The sequence below is a fragment of the Myotis yumanensis genome, unplaced genomic scaffold (assembly GCF_028538775.1).
Source record: "Myotis yumanensis isolate MYYU_CA2020_CCGP unplaced genomic scaffold, mMyoYum1.0.hap1 SCAF_1, whole genome shotgun sequence".
NCBI lineage: Eukaryota > Metazoa > Chordata > Mammalia > Chiroptera > Vespertilionidae > Myotis > Myotis yumanensis.
The window spans coordinates 143,954,378-143,974,059 of record NW_027223752.1 but is presented as its reverse complement, the minus strand read 5'-3'; the positions used below and the strand labels follow the sequence as shown (position 1 = coordinate 143,974,059).

The window sequence follows — 19,682 nt, the reverse complement described above, 5'->3', positions numbered from 1 at the left end:
AGGGGGGGGGGAGGGGAAGTGAAATCATAACCGGGAGGTTAACACCCCATCCTCTTCTTTTTGCCTCAAAAATCTCCAAACTAAAAATCTTGTTTTGTACATAGTCAACATGGTTGGGGGTTAAGAACATGGTTGGGGGTGAAGTATCAGTGAATTCTTTATGTTAACCACAGTCCTTTAGTGGGGCCACCTGGAGGACTAGGGCAGGACAGATGGATCCTGAGCATGGCCTCTCTTCAGTTAATGCTGGTACTGCCATATTTGCTGTGGCTCCAGCTCTCACAGAAGCAGAGTAGGTGGCTGGAGAGGACCCATTCTGTAAAATCCCAATCTGAGGCTTGGAATGAAGCTGCTATTCCTGATTGTTGGCAGTTTCACTGGATTATCCATATTCTTTCAAGATAATGCCATTTAATCTTGGTTCTAGAATCTCCATGGACTTTGCCCATTGTACCAAGAGCTTCTATATGCAGATGACCAATTGGTGACACTCAGTTGCTGACTGAATTTCCCCACGTAGGGAAGGGGTGACTTCTCTTTTCCACTTACTTGGAGGATCTTGAGCAAGAATGGATTGACCTCTGGGTGTTTCTTTGCTGCCAAATTCTTTTGGGCCTTACTTTCTTTTCAGCTGTCATTATTCTTACTACAGAAAAGTTGGTGAGTAGTTAGGAAGCTGAGGTAAGAAGCTTAAGGTTTCTGTTAGTGAAATGTAGACTTGACCCATTTCATCATTTTTTTGAGTCTTTACATTCATTTGTTCTTTCTTCTTAATGTTATTTCATGGAGTGAGTGACACCTGCTAACAGCAGTACCCAGCCACACACCTTCAGAACCCCTCCTTACAGCTCATGACAGCTCACTGCAGCTGGACATTTTCTTCTCAAGAAAAAACAAACCCACTTTGTGTTTGTACTCGGAACCATTTTGCCCTTACCTGATATGTGAAGTTTTCAGTTAAATTAAATTAAAACCAATTGTGATCTCTAAATACAAATTCCTAAAGATTATAGAGTCATCCTTTAAATCAATCTTTAAGTGAACCTCTCTTTAATTTTTTTTTTTTAGTAAATGAGACAATGTTTACATAGTGTCATAAATTTTAAAAAGCACATCATTTTTATAGCTTATTAATATTTCTGCCTTTTGTCGTCATATACAATCTTCTAGAACTTTCGGTTTTCCTATCTTATTTATTCAAATTTTTCCAAGCTTAGGTCATAAGGATGTGACTTGCACACCCATGGTCAGTTGAATTTTTAACTTCCAGGCCCTTCATTTCCCCCATCTTACTATTTTAACAAATCCAGCACACACCTTACTCTGGAGGGCTTTCTTGTATAAGTAGAATGACCGGATTGCAGTCAGGTTGTTGTTGGTGTTCATGTGGTACATTCCTATCTCCAGATATCAGGGTTGGTACTCTATCTATCATCTATATAATCTATCTATCATCTATCTATCTATCTATCTATCTATCTATCTATCTATCTACTATCTATCATCTATCTATCTATCTATCTATCTACCATCTATCTTCTCTTAAGTCTCTCTCCCCCCCCTCTCTCTGTCTGTCTGTCTGTCTCTCTCTCCTTTAATGCTGGCTTGGTTTTAGGGGTGTATAATTCCTTCTAAAGAAGAAGGATGCTGATTGTATCCCACACATGGTTGGCTGGATTCTCCACAGATGTGGCCAAGCCCAGGAGCAGAATCAGTAGGCAAAAGCACAAGTCCTCAAAGTTAGGGACCTTAAATGCCTGGTACCAAAGCTAACAGGAACCTGTGTAGTGACTAGGATTGGAGGGGTGCCTGGTACCAAAGCTAACAGGAACCTGTGTAGTGACTAGGATTGGAGGGGTGCCTGGTACCAAAGCTAACAGGAACCTGTGTAGTGACTAGGATTGGTGACTGTTATGCTCCTCCGCTCCCACCCCCACTGCAGTCATATCACCTGGTTCTTTGGAGGTCAAGGCTGTGTTCCACAACTCTGTTCTCTAAAGTGGGAAGAAGGTCACTTAGAGGAAAAGTGCATTATGAATTACAGAAATATTTCCCTGGATTTTCCTGGGACTATCCAGCTTTAGCACTGCAAGTCCCGCTTTTTAGAAGGCCCCCTTAGTCCCTGGCAAAGCAGGATGGTTGGCAGTCCTAGCAGGAAAGCCCTCAAGAGTAACCAGTTTCCACATGTGATCTGAAGTAACAAAAAAGGAGAGAGATTTAAAATGGTCTTCTCATAATATCAGGAAGCAGCCAGCTTCAAATAAAGTCAGTGAAAACCGGCATGTAGACTTGGGAATTCTAAGTAGTTCTGCAGCCTCAACCTTAACATGAGAAGCAGTGTTGTGTCCTGGAGAGAACACAGGCCCTGAAGCCAGATAACTTTAGGACTTGGGGCAGAATATTTCATGTCTTCGAGTTTTCTCATTTGTAAAAAGGGGAAATGATAGAGACCTCTTGCATGTTGGTCATGTCAGGGTGTCTAAAATGCAGTTGTTATAATGATCATGTTATGAAAAATTGCTGAATTGAGAAAAGGTAAAGAAAATTTGCAAACAGAGAAGTCAGGTAGTCCCAGTGGGAATGTAGAAAAAATCAAATTGGGAAGTATGAATTTATCAATGTTTATCTAGTGGGGTCCATGGAAAAGAGACTCTATCTGGTGAACCCAAACATTAATGAAGAACAGTGTGCTGTATTATGATATAGGAACAGTTTATCTAGAACAGCGGTTCTCAACCTGTGGGTCGCGACCCCTTTGGGGGTTGAACGACCCTTTCACAGAGATCGCTTAAGACCATCGGAAAACACATATATAATTACATACTGTTTTTGTGAGTAATCACTGTGCTTTAATTATGTTCAATTTGTAACAATGAAAATACATCCTGCATATCAGATATTTACATTACGATTCATAACAGTAGCAAAATTACAGTTATGAAGTAGCAACGAAAATAATTTTATGGTTGGGGGTCACCACAACATGAGGAACTGTATTAACAGGTCATGGCATTAGGAAGGTTGAGAACCACTGATCTAGAACTAAGCTGGACAAGACCCTAGATATTAATTAGTCCCCCTCTCCCTTCATTTGATCTGTCAAGGTCATCTAAATTCCTGTGTTCATCGATAACCTTGGATTTTCAGTTTGATTTCTTGGGGATGCTGATGTCCTCACTCTCCAGGGAGGAGGCATTTTGGAGAGGCAATTTTTCTAGTCAGTTTAAGTTTTATACCACTAAGTACTAATGCTTAAAATTACAAGAAATATCAGCAGGGAAATATTTCTGTAATTCATAATGCACTTTTCCTCTAAGTGGCCTTCTTCCCACTTTAGAGAACAGAGTTGTGGAACACAGCCTTGACCTCCAAAGAACCAGGTGATATGACTGCAGTGGGGGTGGGAGCGGAGGAGCGTAACAGTCACCAAGCAGCTGAGCAGGACGAAGTGAGGGCATAACAAGGCAGAGTGGGTGAGTGGCATAATTTGGATGAATGGACTGGAAAGGATTTTGGAGATTGTGGCATTTGACCAGAGTCTTAAAGGAATAAAATATTTCAGTAGATAGATGAAAGGGACAGGAATAGTAGAAGCAAAGCTATGAAGATTGCATAGATGACATTCTAAGCTTTGGAATGGTGTGGTATCTCACATTAAGTCATTGGATTTGTTTTTGATTTGTAATCAGCCTTAGGAGCGGGTTCTCACTCAAATCCCTACTAAACTGGTAAAAATCTGTTCTCTGAAAATGCAAAGCAGAGGATCCCAAACCCTGTGTGGGAAGAGCCTGCCAGACAGTAGCTACCTCCATGGCAAAAAGCATACCCCCAATATAAAAAGCAAATTTGATGTTTAATTTTATGTGTTAATTTGGATAGGCCATGGTACCCAGTTTTTAAACAAATACCAGTCTAGATGTTGCTATGAGACAGTTTTTATGTGAGATTAAAGTTTAAAACAGTGGACTTTGAGTAAAGCAGACTACCCTCCATCATGTGGGTAGACCTTATCCAATCGGTTGAAGACCCTAAAGAGAAAAGACTGAGATCTCCCAAAGGAAGAGGAAGTCTGCCTCAGACTCCAGATGCAACATTCAGCTCTACCCTGGGTCTCCAGCCTGCTGGACTAGCTGCAGATTTCAGACTTGCCAGCCCCCACAATTGCATTAGCCATATCCTTAAAATCTGTCTTTCTATCTATTTCTATCTATGCCTATAAGTCTGTCTGTCTGTCTATCTATCTATCTATCTATCTATCTATCTATCTATCTATCTATCTATCATCTGTTGATTCTGTTTCTCTGGAGAACCCTCACTAAAGCAATTATTTATAGCTTCACCCACCATATCTGTTTGTTTGTTTGTTTATTTATTTATTTATTTATGTTATTTCTTTCTTTATTTAAAATATTTTTAAAAAATATATTTTATTGTTTTTTTACAGAGAGGAAGGGAGAGGGATAGTTAGAAACATCGATGAGAGAGAAACATTGATCAGCTGCCTCCTGCACACCCCCCTCTGGGGATGTGCCCACAACCAAGGTACATGCCCCTGACCGGAATCGAACCTGGGACCCCTCAGTCTGCAGGCCAACGCTCCATCCACCGAGCCAAACCGGTTAGGGCAAAATATTTTTGATTTTAGAGAGATAAAGGGAAGGAGGGAGGGAAGAAGAGAGAGAGGGTGGAGAGAAGGGAGGGAAGGAAGGAAGAAGGGAGAGAGAGAGAGAGAAAAACATCAATCGGCCACTTCCTGCATGTGCCCTGACCAGGGATTGAACCTGAAACATGGGGATGGCCCTGACTTGGAATCAAACCCATCACCTTTTGGTGTACAGTATGACTCTCCAACCAACTGAGCCACACTGGGCTACATCTGTGTTTTTAAAACTCAGGTGACACTAAATCTATTGTTTGCCTTTTTTTTTGTTTCCAAATAGATTTCTTCTTTTTTATTTTATTTGTTTTATTTATTGAATTTATTGGGGTGACATTGGTTAATAAAATTATATAGGTTTCAGGTATATCCTATATAATAAAGAGGTTATATGTAAATTAACCCTCATATCATCACACAGTCACAAGATTGCTGCGCCCACAGCAGAGGTAGGGTTCCTGTAACACAAGATGGCTGCGCCCACAGTGGAAATGGGGTTCCCATAATGAGCCGTAACAAGCAATCAGCAGGGACCTGAGGCTGCGTGGTGATGCCTGGGGCGGGGGACCTGAGGCTGCACCCCCTGCCCAGTGGGGCTTGACGGGGGATCTCAAAGTGTGACCCCCACCCCGGCCCAGGATGGGGACCTCAGGCCATGCCCCCCACCCCAGCGCTGAGCCAGGGGACCTCAAGTCGCACTTCCCACCCCAATCTGGGCCAGGGGACCTCAGGCCATGCCCCCTGCTCCGGTGCTGGGCTGGAGAACCTGAGGCCGTCCTCCCTGCCCCCCCAAGCAAGTGGACCTGAGGCTGCGCCCCCTGCCATGACACCAGGCTGGGGGACCTGAGGGTGTACCAGGGGACCTGAAGCTGTGCCCCTTACCTGGTGGGGCTTGACAGAGGTGGGGCCAGCCAGGTCTGGATCTTGCCCAATGGGGGTGGTGCTGGCCGGGTCTGGGTCTTGCGTGATTTCAAGGCACGCGCGGGTGGGTGGGGACTTGACTCTGGGTCCCACGGCATGCCCCAGACTCTGACAGGAGGAAGATTTTCATATACATTTTACTAATTTTCTTTCATCTCTGATACTTCTATTATAGAGAAAGGGCAAATAGAAATATTAAAATATTTTCTCATTAATTCCCTTTTAATGGGCACGAATTTTGTGCACCGGGCCACTAGTAATTCTATAATGTGTTATCTGTTGTATTGTGTATTCACCTCACCAAGTCAAGTTTCTTTTGCCTTCTGTTACCTAGTTTTTGTGTGTGGGGGTCGGGTGGGGGAGAAATTTTAAGAGTAGAATGGTCCTTGAAGGAAAAAGTGCATTCTGGAAGACTTTCTGAGGGGCAGCCATCAAGTTTGTCAGGACACAACTGTATTTACATGTTTTCCAGCCCTGCCTTCCCAACATATTGGGGATTTGTGACTCTCTTTAGAGGAATTTGGTATTCAGAAGTCAATAAACAAATTACATTGATCTGTAATGTGGGGCTGTCACTGTGATGGATGGGGTACAGAACAATCTGTATGGGGAAACAGGAAGATTGAAAGTGCCCATGCAAATGACAAGGGATGCTGGTCAGTGCAGGAGGTTCCTCTTGGTGAAGCTGCCACAGTGGAAATTTTTGTCTGGGCAAGTGTCTCACTTTGCATTGCAATGTGTTGATATTGTGACATACAGAGGTCGTTTGTTGGGTAGATTCTGGATTATCAGTTGTATATATATTCTGTGGTGCTTGTGTGTCCACAAAGAAGGCAACTTATGAGCTACATAGAAACATCCTTGATGTGTAAAGTGGCCCTTGTGGCAAAGTGAATAATACTTGAAGTTTATAGATCATTTCATGATTTATTTCAGTGGGTGTCCTTTGACAACATTACTTAAGCATGCACGAAAGGCATTACAATCCCTCTTTACATTATGAGCAAAGGGAGCCCCTTGAGATGAAGTGACTTGGTCAAGGTCACAGAAAATTAAGACTCATCTCTTCTGAGTCACACAATAATTGCTTAGGTTATTTTAGGTACCAGGTTTCCATAAAACTCCAGCACATCGTTTGGTTCCTACTGTGTACTTAGCCAGTATTTACTTTATCTCTACCTTAATTTACTGGTGGAACAAGGGAGAGTAGATTTTTGAAAAGAGTTCTTTTAGTAGCTCCATTTGGGACGGTATTAAATGCAAAGTGATCTGTTATTGAAGGAGCTTAGGAGACATGTGAGCTGCATTATTGATTAATCATTCTTTTGTAATTACTAAGTCATTGTAGGGCTCCATAGAAATGTGTCTTTCTTTCTGTCCCTTTCAAGTGCCCACTGTCCTTGGGAATCGAGGACCCACAGAGGATGTGATTCGTTAGTATTAGCAGACATTTTGACAAGGGATGTCCTAATCTCATTTTGTTTGCTCATGACTGTTATCAGTGTATATAACTTGCAACAATCTTTTATTTTTGTTCCTGAGTAAATCAGAAATACATGAAAAGTGACTAAATATATGTTCTGCTTTTCTCCACAGTTGAAATTTGTGGCTTTTTCATGATTGGGATGTCCATAGTGATCAACTTCTAGTATATCTGAAAAGGCTGCTAGTCAGACACATTTACAAAATTACTAGAGGCCTGATGCACAAAATTCATGCAAGGGGCTTGGCCCTTGCAGCTGGGATGGCTTGCCTCGGCCCTCGCAACCCTGGCTTCCTCTGGAAGGTCGCCTGGCTGTTCGGTCTAATTAGCATATTAGCTCTATATTACATAGGATTATTCTGTAAATCATGCTTTCTTGAAAGCATAAAATGATAAAAGCTGTACTAAAACATATGGACTTATTTTTTTCTCATCCAAAGTGGATATTAAATTATTAAAAGAAAGTAGCAAATGATAAAAATATCAAAATTAGATTTATATCCTGGCACTAAAGAATGCACATCTTTTAAAATTTTGACTAAATTGATTGGGGTGACTTTGGTTAATAAAATTATATAGGTTTAATGTGTACAATTCTGTAATACATCATCTGTATATTGTACTGTGTGCTCACCACCCAAAATCAAGTCTTCCATCACATTTATCTCCCCATTACTCTCTTCTACCTCCCCGCACCCCTATTTCCCTCTAGTAATCACCATACTGTTGTCTATATCTAGTGGTTTATTAATTTTTTTGTTTAATCTCCTTTTCACCCAGCTCCCCAAACCCCTCCTTTCTGAAAGCTGTCAGTCTGTTATCTGTATCTATGAGTCTGTTTCTGTTTATTTTGTTCATTAGATTTCACATATAAGTGAAATCATATGGTACTTGTCATTCTCTGACTGGCTTCACTTCGCATAATACTCTCCAAGTGCATCGAGCTGTCACAAAAGATAAGGTTTCCTTCTTTTTTTACAGCTGAGTGGTGTTCCATTATGTAAATGTGCCACAGCTTTTTTATCCACTCATCTGTTGATGAGCACTTGGGCTGCTTCCAAATCTTGGCTATTGTAAATAACACTGCAATGAACATAGGGGTGCATATATTGTTTTGAATTAGTGTTTCAGATTTCTTCAGATATATTCCCAGAAGTGTAATCCCTGGGCCATAAGGCAGTTCTATTTTTAATTTTTTGAGGAAACTCCATACTGTTTTCCACAGTGGCTGCACCAATTTACATCCCACCAACAATGCATGAGGGTTCCCTTTTTCTCCATATCCTCGCCAACACTTATTGTTTGTTGATTTATTGATGATAGCCATTCTGATAGGTGTGAGGTGGTATCTCATTGTGTTTTTGATTTGCATTTCTCTGATGATTAGTGACCTTGAGTAACTTTTCATATTAGTATGTCTCTTGGCCATCTTTGGAGAAGTGTCTGTTCAAGTATTTTGCTCATTTTTAAGTTGGATTGTTTGCATTTTTGGTGTTAATTTTTATAAGTTTTTATTAAATTTGTATATTAATCCCTTTTTAGATGTATCAGCGAATATGTTCTCCCATTCAGTGTGTTGTCTTGTCATTTTGTTGATGATTTCCTTTGATGTAGTCCTGTTTGTTGATTTTACTAATATCTTTTGTTTCCCTTGCCTGAGGAGATAGAAAAAAATTGCTATGAGAAATGGCCAAGATTTTATTGCTTATATTTTCTTCTAGGATTTTTATGGTTTCAAGTCTTACATTGAAGTCTTTAATCCATTTTGAGTTTATTCTTTTGTGTGGTGTAAGATGGTGGTTTAGTTTCATTTTTTTGCATGTATCTGTCCAATTTTCCCAACACCATTTGATGAATAGGCTGTCTTTACCCCCATTATATGTTCTTAACTTCTTTGTTAAATATTAATTGATCATAAAGGTGTGGGTTTATTTCTGGGCTTTCTATTCTGTTATATTGATCGATGTATCTATTTTTATGCCAGTACCACGCAGCTTTAATTACTATAGCCTTGTAGTAAAGTTTGCTATCAGGTAGCATGACTCCTCCAACTTTGTCCTTTCTCAAGATGGCTGTGGCTATTTGGGGTCTTTTGTGGTTCCACTTTTGGAAGATTTGTTCTGTAAAATATACCATTGGTATCTTGATAGGAATTGCATTGAATCTATAGAATGCTTTGGGTAGTATGGGCATTTTCATGATGTCAGTTCTTCCTGTTCATGAGCATGGTATATTCTTCCACTCATTTGTATCTTCTTCAATTTCTTTCTTCAGTGTCCTTTAATTTTCTGAGTATAGGGTTTTATTACATTCTTGGTTAAATTTACTCCTAGGTGGGGGTATTTATTTATTTATTTATTTAAATACTAGAGGCCTGGTGCACAAAAATTTGTGCACTCAGGGGGCTCCCTCAGCCCGGCCTGTGCCTCTCGCAGTCTGGGACCCCTTGAGGGATGTCCACCTGCTGGCTTAGGCCCGCTTCCTGGGGGATCGGGCCTGAGCTGACAGTCAGACATCCCTCTGGCAGCCCGGCAGCCCTCGGGGGATGTCCACTTGCCAGCGGGGAGCAGGCCTAAACTGCAGTAGACATCCTTAGCGCTGCTGAGAAGGCAGGAGAGGCTCCCACCACCACCGCTGTACTGGCAGCCATCAGCCTGACTTGTGGCTGAGCAGAGGTCCCCCTGTGGGAGCGCACTGACCACCAGGGGGCATCTTCTGCATTGAGCGTCTGCCCCCTGGTGGTCAGTGTGTGTCATAGTGAACAGTCATTCCCAGTCGTTCTGTTGTTAGGGTCAATTTGCATATTACCCTTTTATTATATAGGATAGAGGCCTGGTGCATGGGTGGGGGTCGGCTGGTTTGCCCTGAAGGGTGTCCCAGATCAGGATGGGGGTCCCGCTGAGGTGCCTGGCCAGCTTTGGTGAGGGGCTGATGGCTGTTTTCAGGCTGGCCAAGCCCCCCAGTGGGGACCCTCACCCCATGGGGGTGTGGCCAGCCTGGGTGAGGGGCTGAGGGCTGTTTTCAGGCTGGCCACACCCCCTTCAGGTGTAAGTCCCCGCTGGGGTGCCTGGCCAGCCTGGGTGAGGGGCTGATGGCTGTTTGGAGGCTGGCCACAGCCGCTTCAGGGTGGGAGGGTCCCGCTGGGGTGCCTGGCCAGCCTGGGTGAAGGACTGAGGGCCGTTTTCAGACTGGCCACGCCCCCCAGCTCCCCAACCACGGCAACCCAAGCTCCCAGCCTCTTCTTTATTTTTCTTTTCTTTTCTGGGATTTATTTATCTTCTATAATTGAAACTTTGAGTGGAGCCCAGGCTGACCAGGGCAGGCGGGAAGCTTGGCTTCCTCCATTGCCGGGGGCAACCCAAGCCTCCTGGTCACTCCAGCTCTGTGGCCCCAGCTATCTTAGTTGGGTTAATTTGCATGCTCCCTTCTGATTGGCTGGTGGGTGTGGCTGGTGGGCGTGGCTGGAGCATAGCAGAGGGACCGTTAATTTGCATGTTTCTCTTTTATTATATAGGATATTTTTATTGATTTCAGAGAGGAAGGGAGAGGGAGAGAGAGATAGAAACATCAATGATGAGAGAGAATCATTGATCGGCTGCCTCCTGCACGCCCCCTACTGGGGATCAAGCCTGCAACCAAGGCATGTGCCCTTGGTCAGAATAGAACCTGGGACCCTTTAGTCCACAGGCGAATGCTCTATCCACTGAGCCAAACTGGCTAGGGCATAGGTGGGTTTTTTTAAAAAATGTAATAGTAAATAGGATTGTTTTCTAAGTTTCACTTTCTTATAGTTCATTATTGGTATACAAAAATGCAACTGATTTCTGGATATTTATTTTATATTCTGTTACTTTACTGAATTCATTTGTCAGTTCTTGTGGCTTTCTGGTGGAATCTTTAGGGTTTTTAATATATAGTGTCATATCATATGCAAATAATGACAGTTTTACTTCTTCCTATCTAATTTGAATGAATTTTATTTTTTCTTGTCTGATTGTTGTGGCTAGGACTTCCAGTACTATGCTGAATAGAATGGTGAAAGCAGACATCTCTGTCTTATTCCCAACCTTAAGGGAAACTCTTAGTTTTGCATGTCGAGTATGATGTTGGCTGTGGATTTGTTATATATGGCCTTTATTACATTGAGGTATGTTCCATCTATTCCCACTTTGCTGAGAGTTTTTATCACAAATGGTGCTAGATTTTATCAAATGCTTTTTCTGCATCTAATGATATGATCATGTCATTTTTATCCATTCTTTTTTTATGTGATGTATCACATTTTTGATTTGCAAATATTGTACCAACCTTGCATCCCTAGAATAAATCACACTTAATCATAGTGTATGATTTTTTAATGTATTGTTGGAACAGTTTGTTGAGGATTTTAGCATATATATTCATCAAGTATATTGGCCTATATTTTCTTTCTTTGTAGTGTCTTTATCTAGTTTTCCAATTAGGGTAATACTTACCTCATAAATGAGCTTGGTAGTCTTCTTCTTGAATTTTTTTGGAATAGTTTGAGAAGGATTCATGTTAGTTCTTCTTTGAATATTTGGTAAAATTCACCTATGAAGCCATCTGGTCCAGGACTTGTTTGTTGGGAGTATTTTGGTTACTGCTTCAATTTCATTAATTATAATCTGTCTATTAAGATTTTCTGATTCCTCCTGATTCTGTTTTGGAACATAGTATGTTACTTGGAATTTACCCATTTCTTCCAGATGGTCCAATTTGTTGGCATATAGTTGTTTGTAATATTTTCTTACAATTCTTTGTATATCTGTGGTGTTACTTGTTTCTTCTCCTTTTTCATTTCTAATTTTACTCATTTATGTCCTATCTTTATTCTTCATGAGTCTAGTTAAAAGTTTGTCAATCTTGTTTATTTTTTCAAAGAACCAGCTATTGTTTTTATTGCTCTTGTATTGTTTTTTTATACTCTATTTTATTTCTGCTCTGATCTTTATTATTTCCTTCCTTCTACTTTTTTTGGGTTCTTTTTCTAGTACCTTCAACGATAAAGTTATATTGCTTATTTGAGATTTTTCTTGTTTTTTTTTGAGGTAGGCCTGCAATACTATGAATTTCCCTTTTAGGACTACCTTTGCTGTGCCCCATAGATTTTTAGGTGTGGTGTTCTCATTTTCCTTTGTTTCAAGGTATATTTTGATTTCTTCCTTGATAAAATTGTTAACGCATTCATTGTTTAGTAACATGTGATTTAGCCTCCAGGTCTTTGTGTGGTTTTCAGGTTTTTTTCTTGTGATTGATTTCTAGTTTGAAACCATTATGGTTAGAGAAGATGCTTGACATGATTTCATTCTTCTTAAAGTTATTGAGACTTTGTTTCTTTCTGCTGCTCTGGGTATTTTCTGCTACCTTGTCTTCTAAATAGGATTCAGTCCTCTGCTTCATCCAACTTACTGTTTATTCCTTCTAGTGTATTCTTCATTTCAAATATTGTATTCTTTATTCCTGACTTGTTCTTTTTTTGTGGTTTCTATGTCTTTTTTCATGCTGTTGCGATATCCCTCTGGGATTTCAGCTTTCAACCATGGGAGCAGAGCCATCCTTTTCCACATCTCTGATCTTCTTACCAGTCTCAATGTGACTTCTGTAAATATTAAATAGAAAAACCTGAAATTAACAACATATAAGTTTTAAATTGCTCATGTTCTGAATAGTGTGATGAAATCTCATGCCAGCCCTCTCCATCCAGCTGAGGACATAAGTCATCCCTTCTTTCCTGTCAAAAAGAAGCTATAAAGTGCTTATTTTAAGTGAAAAGGTGAAAGTTTTAGACAGTAAGGAAAGAAAAAATATCACATGCTGAAGTTGCTAAGTTCTGTGGTAAGAATGACTCTTCTATCCATGAAACTTCTTTGTTTATAAATTGAACTGTATAATAAGTATGTACGTATAGGAAAAAACAAAATATAGGGTTTGGTACTATCTGTGGCTTCAGGCATCCACAAGGGGGTCTTGGAACAAATCCCCCCCAAAATAAGGGGGGACCACTATAATTCTCTTTTCCCACCCTGAACTTGAACAACTATTTTTATTTTATTATATTCGATTGGTGATAAGAGGAAACAAATACATAATCATATATATGATTACATAGTCTGGTGCATCTATGCTGAGTAAATATAACAAATTGTTGCTAGGTACCTAGGAATTGCTTGTCGAAAGAATGAAGGTATGAGAGACTGCAGTGAACTGGCTTTGCAAATATTTTACTGAAGGGTTACAAACACATGTAACCCTCTCAGTAGGACAGATGATAATATTAAAATATTTCTACCTATATTATACCCATTATAATTCTTTCTGAGTAAAAAGAATATCTAATTTATAAATAAATAAGGTAATTCTTTTAATGATGTATGCACAGATGAGTCACATCATGTTATTTTGTTAAAGAGAACATTAAATTTTGGAGAATGAAATCTAGCAATTGTGTCTCTCAATGGGAAAGTTAAGTATTCAAGGAAAAGAGCCAATTGTCTTGCTCATTGTGCATGGAAAGCACACTGAAGATCTTGGGTTTTTATGATTGCAGGCTTTTAAAATGACAAGGCAGCTGCTAAGTTAGTCAATGTCAAGTGCTGTCTTTTTGTCGATTGACAATTGGTTGATGTTACTCCATTTTATCGAAAGAAGAAAAGCATATAAAATGGCCGCATTATCAGTTGGATGTGAAGCATTGGATGGAAAAGTGATTGCATGTAGCTTGATTTTCAGACACTTTTTGACATACAAAACTTACTATATTTCTGTAAGTTAACAACTTCTGTCAGGTTTAAATCTTTATTAGAAGTTGTGTAAGTAGATTACAGGAAGATATTGGTAGAAATATATTCCTTTCTTGTTTGTTTACAGAGCAGTCCTTCCTCCCTCCTTATTTTTATTATTATTATTATTGTTTTTAAAAATATGTTTTTATTCATTTTTTTATAGAGAGAGGAAGGGAGAGGGAGAGAAGATAGAAACATTGATGATAGAAAAACATAGATCAGCTGCCTCCTTCATGCCCCCTACTGGGTATCTAGCCTGCAACCTGGGCATATGCCTTGACCGGGAATTGAACCAGCAACTTCTTGGTGCTCAAACCACTGATCCAAGTCTGCTGGGCCCCACCTCCTTTACTTATTGCGATGTTATTTTTGAACCAGAAAGACAAAGTTTTCTTTTGAGAACTTAATTGAATGGTTCAATGGCATAAATGAACTACTTTTGCTTTTCATTTTAATTTTCTAAATAAAAGCAAAGCCTCTCTGTGAAAACCACTTGTTTTTGTTCATCAAAATTAATGAATAATGCTTATCAGGTGAAAGAGAAAATTGTCCAGTTAAGAGCTTGTGGTCTTCAGGAAGATTCCAGGGGTGTGCTGGTAAATGTTTAACAACTGTCTCTCTGGGGGAACAAAAGACACAGTTTATAGCGGTTGCCATTTTCTGTGGTGAGAATACTCCCCCCGTGGTTAATTTCAAGCCACCAACCTGACATTGCAGAACATGGAGTCAGGAAGAGATACACAATAGCATGCATTATATAGTCCTTTTCCTTTACAGATACAGCTGATGTCAATAATGGCCAGAGGATAGATTATGCTACAGGTGGTAAAATAATTAGGAAATGATGAGATTTGAATATTACCTTTGCTTGTAACATAATTCATTTAATAATAATTAAATTAAGTTTATATAATTTAATTTAAAATGGCTGTTTTAAGCAACTTGCTCACAAAATTTTCCCAAATTTAACAATCTGCTCTCACGAGCTAGTATGAGCTGGCTCCAGCACACCACTGGTGGGACAGACCTGTGTTAGTTTGCTGTGTCCTACACTTCCTAGCTATTTTATAAGAGTACCTATCTCTTAGGTTTGTTGGGGGGATTAAATGAGATATTGAATAACAGTCCTTTAGAGTAGTGCCTAGTACCACAGTAAGTGCTCAATAAATGTAAGTCTTTATTGCTGTTAGATCTTTCATAGTAAAGGGAATGCAGTAAAAGTCTGTGTCAATATCCTAGTTATTTTAAGTGAAATGAATTTAAGAATGGGCTGAAAGTTGGTAGTAAAAGGCCATAAACTAAAGTAGAATAACCTTTTCAAATTTATTTTTTGTTTTTAGTAAGAGAAATTTCTCTTTCAACTCAAAATTCTCCCTTTTCTCCATGGCTTTTTCCATGTAGCCTAAATCTTCCCTCAGTTTTATTGGCAAGGTGGCATTGCCTTTATCTGTCTTCACAGAGCTATGCAGTGTTGATGCCAGAGTATCTCTGTAAATAAGCTGTGACACAGGGAGCATGTGTAGCTCTAGATCAAAGCTGGCAGGTTATTCAGAGTTCAAAAAAGACAACTGAATATAAACTGAATATAAAGGCTGCAATGGGGACTGTGGGGTTTGGGGTAACAGGGAAAATCAGTTATTGAAAATGAAATAATAATAAGTAAAGTGATTAAAATCTAAATTATTTAATACTAACCAATGAATTTTTTTCCCCTGACAATTAATAAGTAACCTCCTCATTAAATTGAACCTCACTGATTTAGAATCTGAAAAATCATTAAGTATTTTTTTAAAGCAAAACATTAAAATTATTTGCCTTATCTGAACTTTCTGGATTTCATGAGTAAGCAAAATCTAGTCTAAAACTAGAGTTTTTGAATGTGTAACTTTAACTTCAGTCCAGTAAGTAATTTTGCCCATTAGGAATATTCATGATTTAAAATCACAGAATATTTCATTAATAGTGGTTTAAACCAGTGGTTCTCAATATTTTTGGTCTCAGGATTCCTTTAAACTCTTAAAAAAACTTTTTAATCTCTACTTCTTCCTTTTTAAAATTTTTTATTTTTTAATTACAGTTTGCGTTCAATTTTATTTTGTATTACTTTCAGGTGTACAACATTGTGGTTAGAAAATTATATACTTTATAAAGTGTTCCCTCAATTTTTTCAGTACCCATCTGGCACCATACATAGTTATTATAATGTTACTAGAGGCCTGATGCATGAAATTCATGTAAGGGGCTCAGCCCTCGCAGCCCTGACTTTGTCGGGAAGGTCGTCCGTCTGTCTGGTCTAATTAGCATATTATGCTTTTATTATTATAGATTGACTGTATTCCCTATGCTGAACTTTACAACTCTGTGATTATTCTGTAACTACCAATCTGTACTTCTTACTCCCTTCACCTTTTTCCTTCACCTTTCACCTCATCCCTAGAACATCATCCCCTCTGGCAATCATCAGTTTGTTCTCTGAATCTATGAGTCTATTTTAATTGTGTTGCTCATTTATTTTGTTCATTAATTTCTACATATAAGTGAAATCATATGGTTTTTGTCTTTTTCTGACTTGTTTCATTAAGCATAATACCCTCTAGGTCCATCCATACTGTCACAAATAGCAAGATTTCATTCTTTTATTTATGGCCAATTAATATTCATTGTATGTATGTACTACGACTTAAAATTTTTTTAAATTGATTTCAGAGAGGGAGAGGCTGAGAGAGATAGAAACATCAATGATGAGAGAGTCATCGATTGGGTGCCTCCTGCACACCCCACACTGGGGATTGAGCTGCAACCCAGGCACGTGCCCCGACCAGGAATCGAATGAACCGTGACCACCTGGTTCATAGGTGGACGCTCAACCACTGAGCCACACCGGCTGGGCTGTACCGCAACTCTTTATCTATTTGTCTGTTGATGGACACTTGGGTTGCTTCCATATCTTGGTTAGTGTAAATAACACTGCAAAGAACATTAGGGGTGCATAATTCTTTTGAATTAGTGTTTTGGGTTTCTTTGGATATGTACCCAGAAGTGGAATTCCTAGGTCATAAGTCAAGTCCATTTTTTATTTTTGAGGAAACTCTATACCAGTGATGGCGAACCTTTTGAGCTCGGCGTGTCAGCATTTTGAAAAACCCTAACTTAACTCTGGTGCCGTGTCACATATAGAAATTTTTTGATATTTGCAACCATAGTAAAACAAAGACATATTTTTGATATTTATTTTATATATTTAAATGCCATTTAACAAAAATCAACCAAAAAAATGAGTTCGCATGTCACCTCTGACACGCGTGTCATAGGTTCGCCATCACTGCTCTATACTGTTTTTCACAGTTGCTGCACCAGTCTGCATTCCAACAGGGCACGAGGGTTCCCTTTTCTTTATATCCTTGCCAGCACTGGTTGTTTATTGATTTATTGATAATAGCCATTCTGACAGGTCTGAGGTGATATCTCACTGTGGTTTTGATTTGCATTTCCCTGATGTTAAGTGATATTAGGCATCTTTCATATACCTATTGGCCATCTGTATGTCCTCTTTGAAGAAGTGTCTATTCAGGTTCTTTACTCATTTTTAAATTGAATTTACTTTTTTTTTTGTGTTGAAATGTTTGAGTTTTTAAAATAAATTTTGGATATTAGCCCCTTATCAGATGTATCATTGATGAATATGTTCTCCCATTCAGTAGGTTGCCTTTTCGTTTTATTGATGGTTTCCTTTGCAGTGCAAAACTTTTTAGTTTGATGTAGTCCCTTTTATTTTTTGTTTCCCTTGCCCAAGAAGATATCTCAGAAAAAAATTTGCTAAGAGAAGTATCAGAAATTTTACTGCATATCTTTTCTTCTAGGATTTTTATGCTTTCGAGTCTTACAGTTAAGTTTTTAATTCATTTTGAGTTTATTCTTGTACGTGGTGTAAGGAGGTGGTCCTTTACACTCTTTAAAATGATTAGGGACAAGCTTTTACTTTTTTCTATTGATATTTACCATTTTAGCAATTAAAAGCTTCATATTTATAATGTTTACACTTATGCAGTCGTTATATTAAATTTTCTGTGCTTCGTTTATAGAGTGATCCTACAAAATTTAATCTTATGAAAACAGCACTAAAGGTGTAGTAGATTATGAAAAAAACCCTCATGGGAGAATCATATATGTGGTTTGGAAAATGTAATTGTTGTCTCAGTCCTGAACTAAAGTGTACCAGAAATGGAACTCTATTTTCCTAACATAACTTAATTTCTATTTAAGCTCTCATTCTGGTTGGGTGATGAAAACGTACTGTTAGTAAATGTGAGGTTCCATCTTCTCTTCACTTGGATTATGGCTAGATTATTGGTGGTTTGTGTACTGTCAGGACCTTGAAGGAGGCTCCCTCTTTCTCTTTTTGTCGGGTTGTCAATCCCAGGCCACAAGTCACTTCTGAGATGCCCCTTGTTCCCATGTTTATGGCCTTTGTGGTCTCGTGGTTCTGTGTCCTGTCTTGCAGCTCACACTAGCGCACTGGGTGGGCTGTGGACCTGGAATCCAAAGGACACTGGCTTTTGGTGCTGCCTCTGCTCTTTCTGCCTGGACTTAGGGCTCTGAGTCTGACCCAGAGGTACACAGTCTCCTCTCTATTATCTTTATTCCCCTCCCTTCTTCACCTGAGTGATAATCTCTTAAGGGGACTTTCTCTGTGATGTTTTCCCCTCAAGGGCCACCCAACACAATCTCCTTAATGGTTCCAGTCATCAGAAAAAATGAAAGTGGACTAATTGGCCATTTCTTCTTTCTTCCCTGTCATGTTCACACACCCCTCCCCCACCCAGTCCCTGCCACTGAGTCTGTGAACTCTGATAGGAAAGATGTGAGAGGTGGGAGATGGAAGGACAAAAACAAAAAACAACACTTTGTGTATGTGTACATTTAAAAAATATTTCCATTGGGCTTTGGGTAGGAGGTGCTTGGTTTGCCACTTGAGTCAACTATATTGAAGTTATTTATGTGAGTGAAACATATTGAAGCTAATATGTACAATGTGGAAGGTAATGACTATGTTCCTTTTAAAATATGACACTTAGTTCAGCCCTCTCACAAAGTCCTTCTTTTCTCCCTACGCCATTAACCTGTGATGGAAAAGGTTTAAAGCTGGATCCAAATCACTGAACACAGCAGAAGTCTAATGACCTATTGGGTTTTAGTTTAATTATATAATCAATAGCCAGAAAAAGTCCATTTAAAGGAGAGTTGATGTATTTTGTGGTTAGATTCTGCCTTGAGATACCTAGGAAAGGAATGTAGCTCACTTAGTGAGTTGCTTTGAAGAGGCTAAGGGGACAGACAAGGACTCAATAGTTGGTAATGCTGTTTATGACATTCAGTTCATTTTCTTTAACACATACGATCCTGGTGCGAAAGATGCCAATTCTGGGATAAATTCCTTTGTTTTCCCTCAGTTTGGCCATTCTTAAAAGCCACATTAAATGAATTTAATGTACATAATTTGAACAACCTGAAGTGTGTTGAAGAGTTCTCCCTCTCCGTAAGATTTCTGTAATTGCATAGTGGAGGCCAACGGTTAAATAGATTCTAGTTTCTTAATATTTAAAAAACAACTTTGTTGTTGAGAGTATTACATTTCCCCCATTTTCCCCTAATTGTTCCCCTCCACCTGGTTCCCACCCCACCCCAGGCCTTTACCCCACTATTATCTGTGTCTAAGTGTTATGCATATCCTATATAATAAAAGCCTAATATGCAAATCGACCGAACAGTGGAACAACTGGTTGCTATGACGTGCACTGACAACCAGGGGGCAGACACT

The 19,682-nt window shown here is 39.3% G+C and overlaps 1 protein-coding gene across 2 annotated transcripts in view; it reads left to right on the top strand.

The window, feature by feature from the left end:
* Positions 1–19,682, top strand: part of NEBL (nebulette) — a 370,452-nt gene that overhangs the window by 104,155 nt on the left and 246,615 nt on the right. The gene's annotated exons all lie outside the window — the stretch shown is intronic.